Source organism: Trichechus manatus, unplaced genomic scaffold (genome assembly GCF_000243295.1).
Source record: "Trichechus manatus latirostris isolate Lorelei unplaced genomic scaffold, TriManLat1.0 scaffold00016, whole genome shotgun sequence".
In the NCBI taxonomy this organism is placed as follows: Eukaryota; Metazoa; Chordata; class Mammalia; order Sirenia; family Trichechidae; genus Trichechus; species Trichechus manatus.
Genome location: NW_004443952.1, coordinates 22,571,965 through 22,589,499, shown reverse-complemented (window position 1 = coordinate 22,589,499; position 17,535 = coordinate 22,571,965). Strand labels below are relative to the sequence as shown.

At 50.5% G+C, this 17,535-nt stretch overlaps 1 protein-coding gene across 1 annotated transcript in view; it reads right to left on the bottom strand.

The window, feature by feature from the left end:
* Positions 1-17,494, bottom strand: part of CORO2A (coronin 2A) — a 73,140-nt gene extending 55,646 nt beyond the window's left edge. Inside the window, exon 1 of the mRNA XM_004372234.2 lies at positions 17,413-17,494. The gene's annotated coding sequence lies outside the window, so the exon portion shown is untranslated. The remainder of the gene's footprint in view (positions 1-17,412) is intronic.
* Between the last annotated feature and the right edge of the window lie 41 nt (positions 17,495-17,535).

Below are 17,535 nucleotides of genomic sequence, written 5' to 3'. Positions count from 1 at the left end.
TGAGTAAAAGGTGGGGGTGGGGGAAGGGAAGCAGAGGCATATCCAGTCCAGCTGGGCTGGCATTGGGGCAAATGCAGGGGAGCAGTGAGGGTTGAGAATCCCTATGTGGTGCAAAAGGTTAACATGCTCGGCCACTAACTGAAAGGCTGGTGGTTTGAGTCCAACAGAGACACCTCAGAAGAAAGGCCTGGTGATCTACTCCCAAAAAAATCTGCCACTGAAAACTCAGTGGAGCACAGGTCTACTCTGAGTCAGAATTGATTCCACGGCAACAAGTTAATGAAATTTGAGGCCGGAAAGGTGGGCAGATGAGGGCTCTGAGTGGCAGGCTAGGGAGTTGTTACTGGAGACAATGGAGAGCGGTCCAAGGTTGTAACCAGGGGCATGGCACGGTGAGAGCTGAAGTGGGCTTAGCCCCTGCAACTAGGTAGTAATAACATCTGACCTGGGAAAGTAATGTCTTTCCTCCACTTTGGGCTTGTACCTAAGGAAGAAAGAACAAGAGGTTTCTTTCATGTCCAGCTCCAGTCGGCCAGAAGGGCTGCCGGAGTCCTGTGAGGAGGAAGAGGAGGAGGACTCTGAAGCCTTGTGTGGGCTGGGGAGGAAAAGCGTGGGATGGATTAGGGATGGAAACCCTGGTGGCGCAGTGGTTAAGAGCTATGTCTGCTAACCAAAAGGTCAGCAGTTTGAATCCACCAGGCTCTCCTTGGAAACTGTACGGGTCAGGTCTAGTCGGTCCTATAGGGTTGCTATGAGTCGGAATCAACTTGACAGCAACGAGTTTGGGTTTTTTTTTTGTATTCCCAGGCGCCAGAATAGGGAGGAGCACACAGAGCTTCAGCTCTGCTGACAGGAAGTCAGGGTCCAAGCTACTGCTACAATTCTCAGCTCTATGAAGAGCAACAGGTGAGCTCCTGGGGGTGGCGGGGACCCCGAGCTAGGACATCTGGCCTGTAGGCTCACTCCTGGGCCACATCTCAGCAGCTGGTTTTTGTTTTTTAATTAGAAAATAGTTTCCTTCCATCACTCAGCCCATTTACTCCGAGAAGTATCCCAAGATATGACTGAGGCCCTGTAGACGCGGGGCAGCCCCACGCTGTTTTCCAGCAGGAGGATGAGCAGTTCCTCTCCGCTTCTCCCTCACCTGTTTACCTACAGGACGGTAAGCGCCGCTGCTCTGCCTTAATCAGTTCCCCAGGTAGGGTCTACGGCAACTGGCAGGACAGGCCTCCAGGCCTCCTTCTCCCTGTTCCCAGTCTCCCTTAGCTCCGCCCATCGTTCGTTCCAGCTAGGCCTGCAGGCCAGCAAGGGCAGGAGCCCCAAGGAGAATAGGGCAACACCCCAATGGATTCTCCTGCTCAAATTCCGAGTATCAGAAGCCAGGTTTATGGGGATGAAGGGAGCACAGGAAAGATGTCAATGCCCCAGTCTGAAGAGGCACATCCGCCCCAGGACAGGTTGCTATTATTAGAGACAGGATCTCATTTACATGTGTTTGCATGATGCCTATGGCAGTGGGTCTCCAACCTAAGAGCAAATCAGAATCACCTGGAGGACCTGTTAAAACCCGGATTGGTAGGCCCCACCCCAGAGCTTCTGATTCATAGGTCTGGGTGGAGCCTGAGACTCTGCATTTCTAACAAGCTCCCAGGTGATGATGATGCAGCTGGTCTGGGGACCACACTTTGAGAACCACTGCTCCATGATTTACAAAGTCCATCCCATTCACTGTTCAATTGACTCCTCTCAACCACCATGGGCTGGGCAGAGTTATCCCCATTTTAAAGACGCAACAAGTGGCGCTGGGCTCAGAGTGGTGGAGTCACTTTTCCGAGGCTACCCACCTGGTAAGAGCAGGAGCCCGTCCTCCTGACTCCAAACACTCCATGAGCACACAACCGCTTCTAACTTGGGACATTGGGGGCTGTGATCCCTTGCTTCCTTTCTCTCAAATACACTTACATTTACATTTAAACATTTCTTTACATTCAAATATTTATACATCTGGGCTCTAAGACCAGCACTCAAGAACCCGGTGGGTGTTCCCATGACAACTTCACCATCTGAATAGCAGGCAGCACTGGGCAGGGGGCTAAGAGCGCAACGTGCTTTGGAGCCAGAGAGACCTGGATACGAGTCTAGACCCACTCACCTTCTCTAAGTCTTGGCACCACGTATGCACCTACCTCTCACTGGGTTGCTGGGAGATGAGGCAAGGAGAGAGCTGAGCAGATGCTTAGCCTTGGACATAATAAGTCCTCAACAGATGGGCACAGACTAGGGTCAGGCAGCCTCAGTCCATCGCCTGGCTTAAGCCCTCACTGAGTTATTTGGGAAAAGATACTAAACTTCTCTGTGCCTCAGTATCGTCATCTGTAAACTGGGGTCAATAAGATTCCGTGAATGTATTCATGTAAAATTCCTGGGAATAGTGCCCGGCATCCCCTCTCTGGGCCCAGTGGCCCAATCTAACAATGGGAACGAGCAGCCCTGTCCTGTCACCCTCCTGAGGCTTTTGGGAGGTGTTGACGGGAGAACGGAGGCCAAGGCGCTTTGCTTATTATTACATGCCATGACCAGGTCGAGAGGCCACCTGCCGCCCCACCACACACTAGCGGGAGAACATGAGCAGGTCAGTTAACCTCTCTAGGCCTTATGTTTCCTCCTCTGTAAAATGGGGATGATAATAATAAATGAGTTACTATTGTCAAGCACTTAGAACACTACCCAGCACATGGTAAACACAAAATAAGTATTGTTAAATAACTAAATTCAGAATAAGTAAAAGTAACTTTTATTGAGAACTCACTCTGAGTCAGGCACAGTTCCAAGCTATTTACCTGTATTAATAGATTTAAATGAACATTTAGCAACAATGAATAAGGACTTTGAACAGGGGCTTAGAGATTTCTCCAGAAGCACACAGTACCCATGTTCCTTTATTTCTCTTCTAAGTAGCAATACCTAAAGATTTGGGGGGAATCTGTGCTGGCACCCACCAATACTCCCTTAGCTTAATAAAAACACCGACAGCCTAGTGCCCCTCCCCACCCCAAGTGCTGACTTAGAATCTAAAGCTCAGCTAATTCTTAGCCAGATCTCTAATGTCCTCTCTCACATGGTCTTATTACATCTGGGAACAAGAGACAGCTACAATACGCAGCACTGCCCAGGGTTAGGGACCCAGAAGGCATCCAGCCCCATTCTCTGCCCTCCTTTCCACTCCATTCCATCTGAATAGTCTGAGGGTCTCAGCCTGTACCATTCTAGTCATGGGCAGCTCACCCCTTCTGGGGGCAGAAGAGCTCGACCGTTACAGACTTCCTCTCTTCTAGCGAACGGAAATCTACAATTTCTCTCACTGATGTGTCTTTGCCACTGGAGTCCACAAACCACATCCGCTGCCTCTGCCCCGCGACAACCCTTCAGAGAGCTGAGGCCCCTGACCACGTGCCCGTGTGACAGCTCCTCTCCAGGTTGGGGAGTTTCTTGTGTGACTCAGTTTCCCATCTTCTCCTCATAGTGCTCCAAGTCATCACCATCCCCCATCCAGTTTGGAGCCTGGACCATATTTGAATTCTCCAGATGCGGGCTGAGAATCACCTAGTAGAGAAGGTCCCCAAAAGAATCCCAGAAAAGTAGCACAGGCTAGACCCTGAGAGATCATGGAGCCCAGAAGGGGAAACTGAATCAGCATGGCAGGTGCCACCCACATAGGGCACAGCCAGGAACAGGATCCAGGTCTCCAGCCTTCCAGCCCAGGACTGTCCTCCAAGACATGGAACAAAGTGTCCTTTTATCCTGTGCCTGGAAACAGCACCAAATATTTTTGTTCCTTATCTGTGTTGTAAATAATAGTGGAAACTCATTTTCAAAGGGACAAATTCCATGGATGGTTGGGGAGGAAAGGCCTTGTAAGGGGGAGGTCGAAGGTCATTCACCCTACCTAGTCTCTCTCAGGGCTCAGATCTTTAAAAGGTAGGAGTGTTCCTCCACAGTGGTTAAGGCTGGGAAAGACGGGGCTCCTTAGGGCCAGGAGAGAAGACAGGCCCCCGGTAGAAAGACCGCAGAACACCAGCAGCCCTCACAATGGAAGGGTCAACTGGAGCACATCAACTCAACTCCATTTTCCAAATCCCCAGTCAGGTACAGCCTTCCTCACTTTTGCACCAGGCTCTGTGGGACCAGAGGTAGCAATGGAGTCTCTGTCCTGGGAATAGGTAGGAAAATGGAGAAATCACACCCCATCTGAGAAAAGCTTAATCAGAAACCTGGTGGCACATTAGAAGCGGCAGCAGCGGGGAAAAGACCACGAGGTACAGCAGTGGGCTCCAAAATTTTTGAACATTCACTCCTTCCAAAAAGATAGAAATTGAGTTTGCCCCTCAATATTTTATGTAGTAAAACCTGCGAAAGCCAGAATCTGTGTAAGGCGGAAACTTGTCAGAGAAGGAAAGCGCAAATATGTTCTACTGATAGAGAACGATAGAAAAGTGGTAAGACCGCACCCTGTCAAAGGCGGAAAACTTGCGAGACTTGGAAAAATAAGGCAGTCCCGTCAAGTTCCAGCTCTCACAGGTTTCCCTGTATTATACACAAGTAACCATCATCAGAGGAGCCCTGGTGGCACAGAGGTTAAAGCACTTGGCTGCTAACCGAAAGGCTGGCGGTTGGAATCCACCGGCCGCTCCACGGGAGAAAGATGTGGCAGTCTGCTACAAAGAATTACAGCCTTGGAAACCCTATGGGGCAGTTCTACTCTGTCCAACAGGGTCACAATGAGTCAGAATCGACTCTGGCGGCAATGGGTTTTTTTGGGTAATCATCATCGGTAGCCTCAAGGTACAACATAAACATAGAGTGAGATTTTCATCATTAACCAGAGCTACTGTAAATCTTTTTACCTATAGATATATTTTAAATAGTGTCCTTCCAAGTTAAAGAACGGCTTGGGCTGACTTATTGTCCGACTTGATTAGCTTGTCATTGTTTTCTCCTTGTGTTGTGGCCGATAAAGTAACCATGCTGGGAACCTACGTGTCAGTTCTCCGTTTTCTTGTCTGCACATGCCAGCATTACTAGAGTTACTAACAACCCACAGCTTTTTTTGCATGAAACTTTTAAAACCATTTGCCCATTCTGTGAGGGTTAGTTTAGTTAAAAGAATCCCTGGTGGTGCAGTTAAGCACTAGGCTGCTAACCGAAATGTTGGTGGTTCAAACCCACAAGCCACACCAAGGGAGAAAGATGTCGCAGTCAGCTTCCATAAAGAAATCTTATGGGGAAGTCCTACTCTGTCCTATAAGGTCACTATGAGTTGGAATTGACTCAATGGCAATGGGTATTATATTGATATAGTTTAGTTAAAACCGGTTAATAAAATCTACAAATCCAATCAGGAAGAATTAATCTGGACTAACCAGGTTAAGAAAACCCTGGTGGTTAAGTGCTACAGCTGCTAACCAAAAGGTCGGTAGTTCGAATCCACCAGGCGCTCCTTGGAAACTCTGTGGGGCAGTTCTACTCTGTCCTATAGGGTCGCTATGAGTTGGAATCAGCTCGACAGCAGTGGTTTAACCAGGTTAATGAATGTGGACAACAGGCTGAAAGCAGGCAGCAGGCCATGGTTCCTGGGAGCCACTCTGCTTCACTCTGAAACCCGTTTCCTCATCTGTAAAATGGGACTAGCAAATCCAGCTGTTGCCTGAGTGCCCATGAAGTCCCGCTGACATTAGTGGGCTGGTAAGTAACTCCTGAGGGCTGTTACTGCTGCTGTCCTTACATTCTGGAAGGTCCTGCCTAGGGGGCTGGGATCCGGCGTGCTCCTGGATCTCAAGGATTCTGAGGCTGACCACCAACTGCAGCCCTGGACACTGCAGGACTCAGACTCCCTGCAGGCCAATGGCCCCCGGGGCGCACCAGCCAGGGCCTGTTCTGGCGGTGGGCAGCTGGCCCATGGGTCCTGGTCTTTCTGTGGCAACAGCTTTGAAATTCTGCTCCTGTCTCTAAAACCCTATTCCCCCCACTCAGATCCTCCCCCTCTCCCAGGTCTTTCCTGCCTCCTCTAGGCTGTCCTTCTTATCATACCATACTCTTTGCCATTGAGTCAATACCGACTCATGGCGACTCCATGTGTTACAGAGTAGAACCGTTCCATGGGGTTTTCTTGGCTGTAATCTTAACGGAATCAGACAACCAGGCCTTTGTTCCGTGGTACTGCTGGGTAGGTTCAAACCACCAACCTTTAGGTTAGTTATAGTTGAGTGCAAACCTTGCCCCTACCTCTCCTAAACTGAGCCCCTACTTGGCTACCATTAGACGGCAGTATCCCCTATTCCAAAGCCTTCCTGTGGGATCAAACTGAAATTCCTCAGTCCTGCACTCAAAGTCAAATCTGGCAGGGGTGGGGGGAGGTAGAGGTGGGTGGGGGGCTCGGGGGGGTGTATCAAAAGTGGGGGAGGGGCGTGGTGGTGAGGAGAGAATGAAGGGAGAAGGGAGGGAGGGAGGTGAGCGGTCAGCCTGGGTGCAAGCAATAAGGGGGTACACTTTCTATAGAGAACTTAAACACAATAATAAAACCAACCAGAACTCTGACTTTTTCTTGTCATGGTGTGCCAGCAATTCTAAACAATGTCAGTGATAAAACACTCCTTCTGCCAAGGCTGGCGGCCTCTATCTCCTGCTCTTGGTATCCGGCCAATATCTTAGACTATGCCCCTTATAATTAAGCCAAACCAGACTATACATTCACTGCATCCCAGATAGGCTCAGTATGTTTCCCTATTGCCAGCTCTTTGCTGGCATTGCTTCCTTTGCCTGTTGCTCCCTCCCCACCGCTCTGTATGTCCAGAGTTGCAGGGCTCAGCCTAGATTAATGCTCCCTCTCCAGGAAGCCTTCCCACACTCATCATCCACTCGCTAGCGGGCCATGACTCCCCTCCCAGGCCTCCCGACTCCCAGCCCAAGATGTAGACTCAGCGGCACCATGTTCTCATTCCCAAAGGAAGATCCAGGAAAGGAGCTGCCCTCTGGGATCTAGAACCCACAGCACAGAAAACCAGACAAGGACAGCCGTTTTCCAGCTATGTGACCTCAGGCAAGTCCCATGGACTCTCCGAGCCTCAGTTTCCCCTGTGTACAAGGACCATCTCATCTCCAATGACCTCCTGTACTTGACCGCTTTCTTGGCCACACCTGGAACTATGCCATCCTGTGAGAATGGTCTATCTGCTTTCAAAGTCGTTAATTCCAGCACCCCCGTGCTGAGCACGCGCTCTCCACCTTCAGCTTCCTGTCATCTGTAGCCTTACGTCAGCAACCCCCTGGATCAATAAAAATGGGTTCAGGCCCAGGAAGAGAGCCCTGGAGCCCATAACCAGAGACCCCCTCAGGATGACACTGCCCACTCGGCAGTGCCCGACCTACCATCACATTTGGCCCCAGCTTTTCTGAAAGACTAGCCCCAGGTTGGTGTCTGGGCACATGACGTCTACCTGCCATGGATGCCTGTTTCCGGTCCCCACTGGTCTAGGACATCAGGCTGGGCCCTCCACTCCCCTGGTCTTCACCCCCATGAGAACATCCAGCCACTGTGCTCCTCTGCCTTCTCCCAGCCATCTGCCACCTTCACTCTCTTCCCTCCTACCAGCTCCACGGCCCATACCTTACTCTTGTCAACACCTTGAAATCCCTCGCCATGCTTTTTTTCACAGCATCTGACAACACCCCAATACTGGATGATCCTGGATATGTCAGCACTGCTGGGGGAAAAGTGAACAAAAACCAGACAACGGCAGGAGGGCCCAGTGGGATGAAGGCTCGACCCCAACCAGCACCCCTCCCTCTATGAGTCAGGCCTCATGAAGGGCACTGCCTGGCAAACCAGAACCCAGGGGTTGTCCATGCAGCCTCCTTTCCTCCTCACCAAACCAAACCATCACTAGTCCCACCCTGGCCCCACCCCATCTCCTAAAACCATCTGCTTATCTCCATTTCCACTGCTGCTACCAATCTCTCTCACCTGGTCATTTAGTCTCAGCTTCCTAACCAGTCTCCCAGCCAACCATCCCACCCCTCATCTTCTAAAAATGCAAATCTAAGCATGCCACTCTCTGGCCTTTGCTCCAGGCCCACAGAATCAGCCCACACCACTTCTCCAGCTTCACTGCCCAAGGACCGGAGCTGCAGAGCACAGTGCTTTTAATTCCTCCAAGGCCCGTTTCCTCCAGCCTCAGGGCCCTTGCACAGGCTGTTTCTCCTGCCAGGCGTGCTCCCCTCCCACCCTCACCTGGTTACCCCCTACTCGTCCTTCACAGCTCAGCTCAAAGGTCTTTTCCCTAGAGCAGCCTTCCGCAGTGACCCCGGAGGAGGCACGTCTCTACTCCGCATGCTCCTTCTCTTCTCCTCCAGGCTCCTGCCCCACGTTTGGTGGGACGGGACGACTACTGCCCACGAGGGCAGGGTGTGTGTCTGTTTTGCTCCATGCTGTCTCCCTAGCACTGAGGCCTGTGCTTTATATGCAGAAAGTCATCAATACATGCACAAAGGACCCATTCGAAAATGACATTGAAAAATAACGTTTTAGGGAATGAATGAATGGGCCTGTCTGGGTGAGGCTCCAGGATCATCTGTGTGGAGTGGGTCTCTGAGGCTTCTCTTGAGGATGGGCCACAGGCCAGGCTGCTCCTGGTAATGGTCATAACCTTGATGAGGCTAAGGACCCAGACAGGGGCTCTCAAAGCTCCTTCCTGTCCGTTATCCTTCCAGCCCTCCTCCAGGCTTCCTCGGTTAGCTCAAGGCATCAAGCATTTAATGACTAGTCCACTGGGGCACTTCTGAACTGGCATGTGTTCACTCTATAATGTGGACATTCTCTTCTTCCCAAGGGCCAGGACTCTGGAGCCTTTTCTTCATGGGACCACGCGAGAAAAAGCAGTGAGATCTGAGCCAGAGCACGGTTCAAATTCCAGCTCTGTCTCTTGCCAGCTGTGTGACCTGGTGAAAGCTACTTAACCTCTCTGGGCCCTGTTTCTTCATCTGTAATAAGAGGATAAGACTATCTACCCATGAGGTTTCTGTGAGGATTAAATGAGTGAATATACATTAAGAGTCTAGTGTGGAGTCTTAAACATGTCATGTTTTATTGGTCCTAAGACACAGTTTTTTATATTTTAACATCTCTAAAACCGGGATGTAATTTATAATCAGAGTTTAATTGCTTGCCATTTTTTCTTTATTAATGGATTATAAAATAATGGCCCATCTCCCAGTAGATGGTGCCTTGCCTTCAATGGAGTGGGCAGGAGCTCAGTTTCTTACTTTCTTCCCAAACAGGCTGGAGGGTCTGTGAGAGCCTCAGGGATCAAGGACCAAAACTGTGCACCACTGGGGGGTAAGAGTTGGCTGAGGCCTTACATTCACCTGGAGCCCCAAAGCATCGCTGCAGCTGAAGGCTCGGTCCCTCCCCAGCCTGCACTCCACTATCCCTGTCCTGGCTGTCCCAGGCCTGGTCAGAGGGTGCCCAAACTCCAGCAGGACCCTCCCTCTAACCCCATGCTCCTACTGGGGCAGCCTGGTCATAGTGCTGACTGTGCTGGCAGTCACCTAAGACCCCAGTCTCTGTCCTAAGGAGAGAGTCCTAGAGCCCTCCTTCAGAGGTCCCCAGTCACTTCTCCTCCAGTGTGATTCCTTCATGAAGCCATCCCCAGAACCTGCTCCCAAGTGCTTCTCCAGCTGCTCTGTAAGGCCAGCACTGGGGTGTCAGCCAGGTGTCCCCAAGTTCCCATGCTGTACGTGCCTCCTTCTCATGCCCCTAAGCCTAGTGATGTCAGACTGGCCTGGATATTATACTATCTACGTTACAATTATAATGTATGTATGTATAAATATATATCTTCAAAATCCTTATAGAAATAAAACGTCTATTGCATATAAAAATTTCAAAATGCACGTCGGGATCAGAAGAGAAAGAAGGAAACCAAAGACTCAGGGAAGAAAGTAGTCTACAAGACTAACAGTTGACATGAACCATGGCCTCATCTACCCTGAGACCAGAAGAACTAGATGGTGCCCAGCTACCACTACCGACCATTCTGATCGGGGCTACAGATGGATCTCTATAGAACAGTAGAGAAAATGTCGAACAGAATTCAAATTCTTAAAAAGTCCAGACTTACTGGAAGGGTTGAGACTAGAGGACTCCCCAAGACAATTACCCCGAGATACGCTTTAAACCTAAAACTGAAACTATCCCCTGAGGTCACCTTTCAGCTAAATACCAGATTGGCTCATAAAATAAAGGATGTCACCGGTGAGTAATCATGTATAGGAGACCAAATGGTCAAAAATTACTCCGAAGCACAGATGAGAAGGTAAGGGGGCAGGGAAACCGGAGTACCGGGAATGGTGCAACCAGAAAGGAGTAATGAAAATGATGACACATTGTGAAAAATGTACCCAATATCACTGAATAATTTGTGTAGATATGGTTAAATGGGAACCTAATTTGCTGTGTAAACTTTCACCTTAAGCACAATAAAATATTAATTAAAAAAATTTCAAAATGCAGAAAAGAAAACAAACAAAATTCTACCACTTAGTGATAACCAGGTTAACAGTTTGATGTGTATCTGTCTGGGTATTTTTCTTTACTCCCATTCAAACCCAAACAGGCTCATTCCATGCATAATGCTCTGTTACCTGCTTTTTCAGTCACCGACCCATCACAGACCTCTCTCCACACTGACTGTCTTGCCCTCATTCTCAGGGACCCCACGGTGCACCCTTTTCCTCCATCCTTCACCTGACAGGTACCCACAGCCCCTCAGTCAGGTCCCCAGAAGCTTGATCCCACCCTCGTTTGCTGTGTACCACAGAGCACCCAGGCCTCTGCCCTCGGTTGGGTGTTCTAGGCCACGGATGGTTTTCATGACACACATGTCCCCCCTTTCATGGTTGTGATTGGATCATGGCTGCCTTCAGGGCGTCCCCTCCCAGAACCCTCCGAGCTAAGCCACACCCTGACACAGAAATACTCTAGAGCTCTTAAATCAAGAGTGTGAGGTTAATGGCACCCTATCCTTGCTGGATTTGATTGTAGGCCTTTCAAAACAGACCGGAAGTTCTCCTGACCCAGACACTGACCTGGTAGTTCCCTAACCCCCCAGAGGCTTGAGAAATCACAATAAAGCAACAATGAACAGATGCCTATCATTTTACAGTTCATAAAGTGCTTCCAAGAATCCCTGGTGGTGCAGTGGTTAAAATGCTTGGCTACTAACCAAAAGGTTGGCGGTTCAAACCCACCAGCTGCTTCATGGAAGAAAAGACCTGGCAATCTGCTTCCATAAAGATTACAGCCTAGGAAACCCTGTGGGGCAGTTCCACTCTGTCCTATAGGGTCGCTGTGAGTTGGAACCATCTCGACGGCACACAACAACAACGAAGTGCTTCCATAACCTCTATCAAATTCTGAGCCTCATAACAACCCTATAAATTAGGCAGAGCAGGTACTTATTACCCCCATATTATAGGCGAAGAAACTGAGGCTCAGAGACGGGGTGTGACTTTTCTAATGTCCTCCCCTTTGTAGTCTCAGTGACTCCAAATCCCAACAGTGACCCAGCTTAGGGATCACCTTCTCCAAGGAGCCTTCCCTGACCCCCACCCTCACTGCACTCCAAGGGGCTACACGCGCCTCCTCTGAGCGCTCACAGCTCCTTAGCTTCCCCTGTCATAGCAGCCTCTCCCATCAGGCTGTGAGCCCTTAAAGGCAGCAGTGGTCTGGCTTATCTTTCTCCACAGTACCTAGCCATAGAAAGAGCTTGATAGATGGTCGGTGGGTGAAGATCATTCTGATTATCAGAGCAGGGAATATTCTCCCATTTTATGGGTGAAGACACTGAGGCATAGAGAAAGGACAGGACTTGCCTACAGAGCACGTCAGTGACTAGGTTAGGCTTCAGACCAAGCTCTCCCTCCTTAGAGGCGTGGGTTCTTTCTTCCACTGTGTCCTTTGTTGTCTGCAATCCTGGACTTCAAACCACTGCCTGAGGTTCATTTCCGTTTCCTTCTGTACTGGCTGGGCCCCACCTGGCCAGGTGTGAAGGTGAAGGGTCCAGGAGGGGGCTGTGGCTGGGGTGGGCTCAATCCCCCAGCCTGGGCCAGCACCCTGGGGTGGCCTCAGGAATCACAACAATAGTCGGCCTTTTACTGAGTACTGTCCACATGCCACGCCCTGTGCAAGCGCCTTCATGTGCATCTGACTTCATCATGCAGCTGGTACCATTATGATGCCACTTTGCGGGTGGGGAGGGAAAGACCCTGGCCCAAAGCCACCCAGAAGCTGAGCTGAGGCTGAAAGCCAGGGCTCCCTCCTTGGCAGCAGATGAGGCCCCGGGAGTTTGCTGGCACCAGGGCCAGAAATAAATGCACAGTCAGAGTACAGGTGACAAGTCCCAGGGCACCTGCAGCCTTGGCAAAGTCCCAAACTCTCTCTCTCCATCACCTAGTCACTTTCTACTCAGGGCCAGCTGGAGGGCTGAGACCCTTAGGCCCAAGGAATACAGGCCTACCCTGGCAATCCCCCGCACTCCCTGTGAGCAGGTCATGCCACCTGCCAGTCCCCTGCAAGCTCCAGGCTCCAGGCCAGGCTGGAAGCAGCTGTCACATCAACCCAGCACAAGTTCTCAGTACCTATTTCTTATTTGAATGAGACTTCACATATCAGCTCCCCACTGGCTGAGAGATGCTGGGCAAAGCCCTGCCTTTCTCCATCTGTGAAACGGTGGCGGAGGTAGAAGGAGTAGGAAGGTGGAGGGATGAAGAAGTGGAAAGGGTAGGGGGTGTGTCTCAGTGGAACCCACCTCTGACATTCCAGGGTTAATAGGCAGTATAGCATGGTGATTGAGAGCCTGGACACTGGAGCCAGATGTCATGGGCTCAGATGCATGTTGCCCAAATCACTTAGGGCCTCAGTGTCTTCATTTGTAAAATGGGATAATAATAGAAAAAAGACTGAAAGTAAATACACTAAAATCTTTCTATTGATTATCTGAGATGAGGAAAGAAGAAGATATGGGTAATTTATTTTCTGTCTTTTTCTAAATTCCAGATTTTCAACAAAAATTTATAATGGAAGAAACAGATATACTTTCTTTGTAAATTAACTTTATTGAGATATTATTTACATAAATAAAATACACCCATTTTAAAAAATGGGGATAGTAATAGTACTGACTTTACAGGTTGTTACAAGGACTGTTGGGTTAATGTATGTAAAATCTTACTGTGCCTGGCACATAAGAAATACTATGTAACTGTTTGTTAAATAAGCTCCTGGCTTCCTCTTCCTCCTTGCCTGGCCCGGGACTCACCACCCAACTGCTAGCACCAAGCTCTGTTGATCTTCTGCCCCCTCATTCACCCACTTCATCACCTCAGGCCTGGACTGTTCCCACAGCATTCCCTTGCCTCCAATCCACCCCCAAGGAATCATGCTAACATTGCTCAAAAGCCTTCCATGGCTCCCTATTGCCCTTGACTAAAAGCCCCAGCTTCTCTGTGTGACTTGGTCGGGGCAAGTTACTTAGTTTCTCTGTACATTTGTTTTCTTAAAGGAAAGACCAAACCACCAAAAACCCATTGCCGTTGAATCGATTCTGACACATACTGCCCTATAGCACAGAGTATAACTAACTGCCCCATAGGGTTTCCTAGGCTGTAATCTTTACAGGAGCAGATTGCCAGGTTCGAAGCGCCAACCCTTCAGTTAGCAGCCCAGCACTTAACCGTTGCGCCACCAGGACTCCTTAAGTACTCAATAAATATTAGCTATTATCATTAGGATCTTTGGTTGTGCAAATGGTTAGCGTGCTCAGCTACTAACTGAAAGTTTGTGGGTTCAAGTCCACTCAGAGGTACCTTAGAAGAAAGACCTGGCAATCTACTTCTGAAAAACCAGATTCACACATACTTCCCCCTTGACCTCCCCAAGCTCATAATCATACCTTCTTAGTCCCCACAGTACCTTGCCCATTTCTCAATTACAGGAAAGAACACACTGCTCTTTAATTATATCTTTTTCCATTTAAGCTGAACCAAATGAAATTACCATATTTTGTCAGTCAAAAACAGCTGGATATTGGCCATTTCATGTGTTTTAACCTAATATATTTCTCACAGCAGCCTGTGGGACCCAGGGACGCACCTCAGGGCCTGGTATACAGCAGGAACCCAATAAACATCTGCCCACAGAAGTGAAGTCACCTGCTCCTGGACCTTCAGACAGGGCTGTGATTGCAGAGCACCTCCAGTCTATTCTGAAGGAGGCAAGACACAAACTATAGGCTTAAAACAAATGAAGAGTCCTGCTGAATTGTTTTCTGGTCCTCCTGAAAAATCTAACCCCTTAGATTTGGTAGAGAAGATAAAAACAAAAACACACCAAGCTCTAAAACAAGCCAGCTTCTGGCTATTTGGAAATAGCAAAACTTTAAGGCTGCAACCCCTTCCCAGGAACAAAGCTAGCTGCCTGCCTCTAAAAACAACAACCACCATTGCCGTTGAGTCAGTTCCAACTCATAGCGACCCTACAGGAAAGAGGAGAACTGCCCCATAGGTTTCCCAAGGCTGTAATCTTTACGGGAGCAGACTGCCACATCTTTCTCCTGCGGAGCAGCTGGTGGGTTTGAACTGCCAACCTTTCAGTTAGCAGCCTGCCTCTAAAGGGATTCATTTAATGATGGGGGAGCACGGCTGGAACAGTCCTTTGGCTATCACCGTGATCATTGATCCTTCCAATAAAAGGCTTCAGTTACAGTTGCCATGTCTAGAACATGGGTTGTCAGAGATGAAAGAAATTCAGCAATCACTGAGTCTGCCCCCATTTCACAGATGGGAAAAGTGAGGTCCAGAGAGGGGAAGGGATTGACCCAGGGTCATCCAGTGGGGCCTTTCCTCTGGACCCCGTTGCTTCCAGACTCTGGCAATGTAAGCTTTGGTGTCACTAGTTTTTAAGCTGTACTTTTCAAATGAAATGCCTATTTGACCTCAAATAAAACGCTGAAAGCTTCTTCACTATAACTTCTTATAAATAACAGCACTATGCACATTTCTTTCCAGTTACTTCCTTAGGGTAAAGTTCCCAAAGTAGAATACTAGGAGCAAAGGGCAGATAGAGTCATTTTCATGAACTTTTGTAACAAGCTGAGAGACAGATTGGTCTACAAAATTAAAAAACCTGGGTGAATACCTACAGCTTCGCCAGCATAAAATTTTACCCTTTTATATTTATTTTTGCTAATTTTACAGGAAAAAATACAAACTTTTCATTTGCTGTATGGTGTTGGAATCAGAATTTGTGGGCTCGGTTGCTGGTTTGCCGTATGACTTCTGCCAAGTCACGTCCCCTCTGGCAGCAGGAGATGCCTATCTTTAAAATGAGGGGGTTGGGTGAGAGGATTTCTTAAGATCCCTTTCAGCGCAGACATTCCATAATTCCATGGTGCCTTTTTAAATTATTACTATAGGATGACTTTTCAATAACTCGAATCTGCCATGTCCCTAAATCAGGCCAAAATGGCTTGGACTAGCTGAGCAGGAAAATGGGGTCAAGATGATACACATGTAGAGATGACAAGAGACTTAGGTAGCACTTAAGCCTGTGCATTGGAGCTACTATGCTTGAGTGACAGCATGTATACTTAGTCTGCTTTTATGAGGGTATAACAACACTCATTTGTGGTCCAGCCCCAAGTCCTGTGCAGCTTCCACCACGGCTGGAGGGCAAGGTCATGGTCACTCTACTTTAGCCCTAGAATCTCAGTGACTTAGGGTCAAAGGTTGGTCAGTCTCAGCAAGTGCTCATCCATCACACCCCTGATGATGCAGAGCTTACCACCTGTCCAGGTGGCCCCTCCCTTCCCAGGTGGCCCCTCCCTTCCCAGGTTGCCCTTCCCTTGTTTTGGCTGTAAGAAGCCCCTGGGTGAGAGGCAGGTCATGAGGAGGACAACGGAGACCAGAAGGCCCAGAATCGCTTCCCAGAAGCTGCTTCCTCAAACAGGGCAAGAGGATTGGAGAGGCAGGATGACTGTGGACAGGGTAGACCTGGAGGGGCTCTGTGTCCTCCTCTCCATCCAGACAGCTAAGGGGCAGCACATTGCTGTCCTTAGGCACAGGTAGGTTCAGGACAGGCCCCAGACTTCGAGAAGGCCCCACAGTCCACTCTGGGGCAGACCTCAGCTAATTCAGCTCCCTCTCCCCGCCTCTGCTCCCTTTGGCTCTGACTGGAGACACAGTGCTCAACCTGGAGCTGTTCAGCCTGGAGGTGGGCAGATTTAAGGGATCTGATCACTGCCCATGGTGGGGAGGGAGGTCGGACATTGCGTGCCCAGAGCAGCACTAGTTCAGGGGCAGATTCTAGCTGGGTGTTAAGCCGCCTTCAGAGCTGGAGAGCGCCCTGTGTACAACCCGGCAGCAGGACCTTCGGGTGGGGATGTTATGTTCTGGAAGGGCTGAGAATAGATATCCGAGGTCTTCTTTACCCAGAGCCTGGGGCCACACTCCCTCAGACACGTGCTGTGCCCCACGCCCCAACCCCACGCAGACACAGGCCTCTTGGTGCTGTTGCTGCTCTGTGGTCCATGCGTGGCCGTGAGCCAAGGCTGGGATACAGGGCTGGGCGCCAGCACCAGACCAGGATGGGGAAGGGGATGGGGCTATCCTACACCATTCCCTAAGTCCAGGTGGTGGGGACACGCATGGGTACGGTCCACGCAGGCTGGTGGCCGAGGGTCCGGCGGCCACCTCCAGCCCAGGCTCCCCAGTCCCAGAAGGGAAAGCCGGTCTTGGCAGACAGACACTGACCGCCCCGACCTGCAAGCCCAGGCGGGCAGCGAGCTGGGGTTCGACTCTGCCCAGCCTCCTCACTGCCTCCCGGATCGGGTAGCTGAAGCCCAGCAGGTCACCAGCCAAGGGGAAGGAAGGACCCAATACGAGTACCGCGGGAATCTGGGACCACACGGGGGCCTGTCGGGGCCGGCTCTCCGAGCCCTGGGCGAACAGCCCTCACTGCAGGAGGGAGGGGTGGGCGGTGCAGACAGCCCCCATCCGGGTCCCGACCGTCAGGAGGCTGGACCTGGGGGCTGCTGCTGCCAATAGCTCGGAGAGAAGCGAGCCACCACTGCGCCCGCTTTCCCGAGGGGGAAACTGAGGCCTGTACGGGAGCAGTGCTTTGTGCAAGGTCACACGGAGGGATTGGAAGCCGGGCTGCCCCGTGCCCCGTCGGGCCCCTAGGGGCGCGCCGATCCCCAGCATCCCTCCCCGGGAGCTGCAGCTGGGGAGGCGCAGCACATACGTCCCACCCGACGCCCCCCATCGCACAGACTGTGAAGGCGCAGTGCGGGGCCGCCCTACCTTGCTGAGCGCCGCGCAGGTGGCAGTGGCGGCGGCGGCGTCTGGCTCCGGCTCCGCGCTCCGCGCTCCTCGCCGCCCGGCGAGTCCCAGCGCCCAGCGCTGCCTCCTCCTCCCACCGCAGCC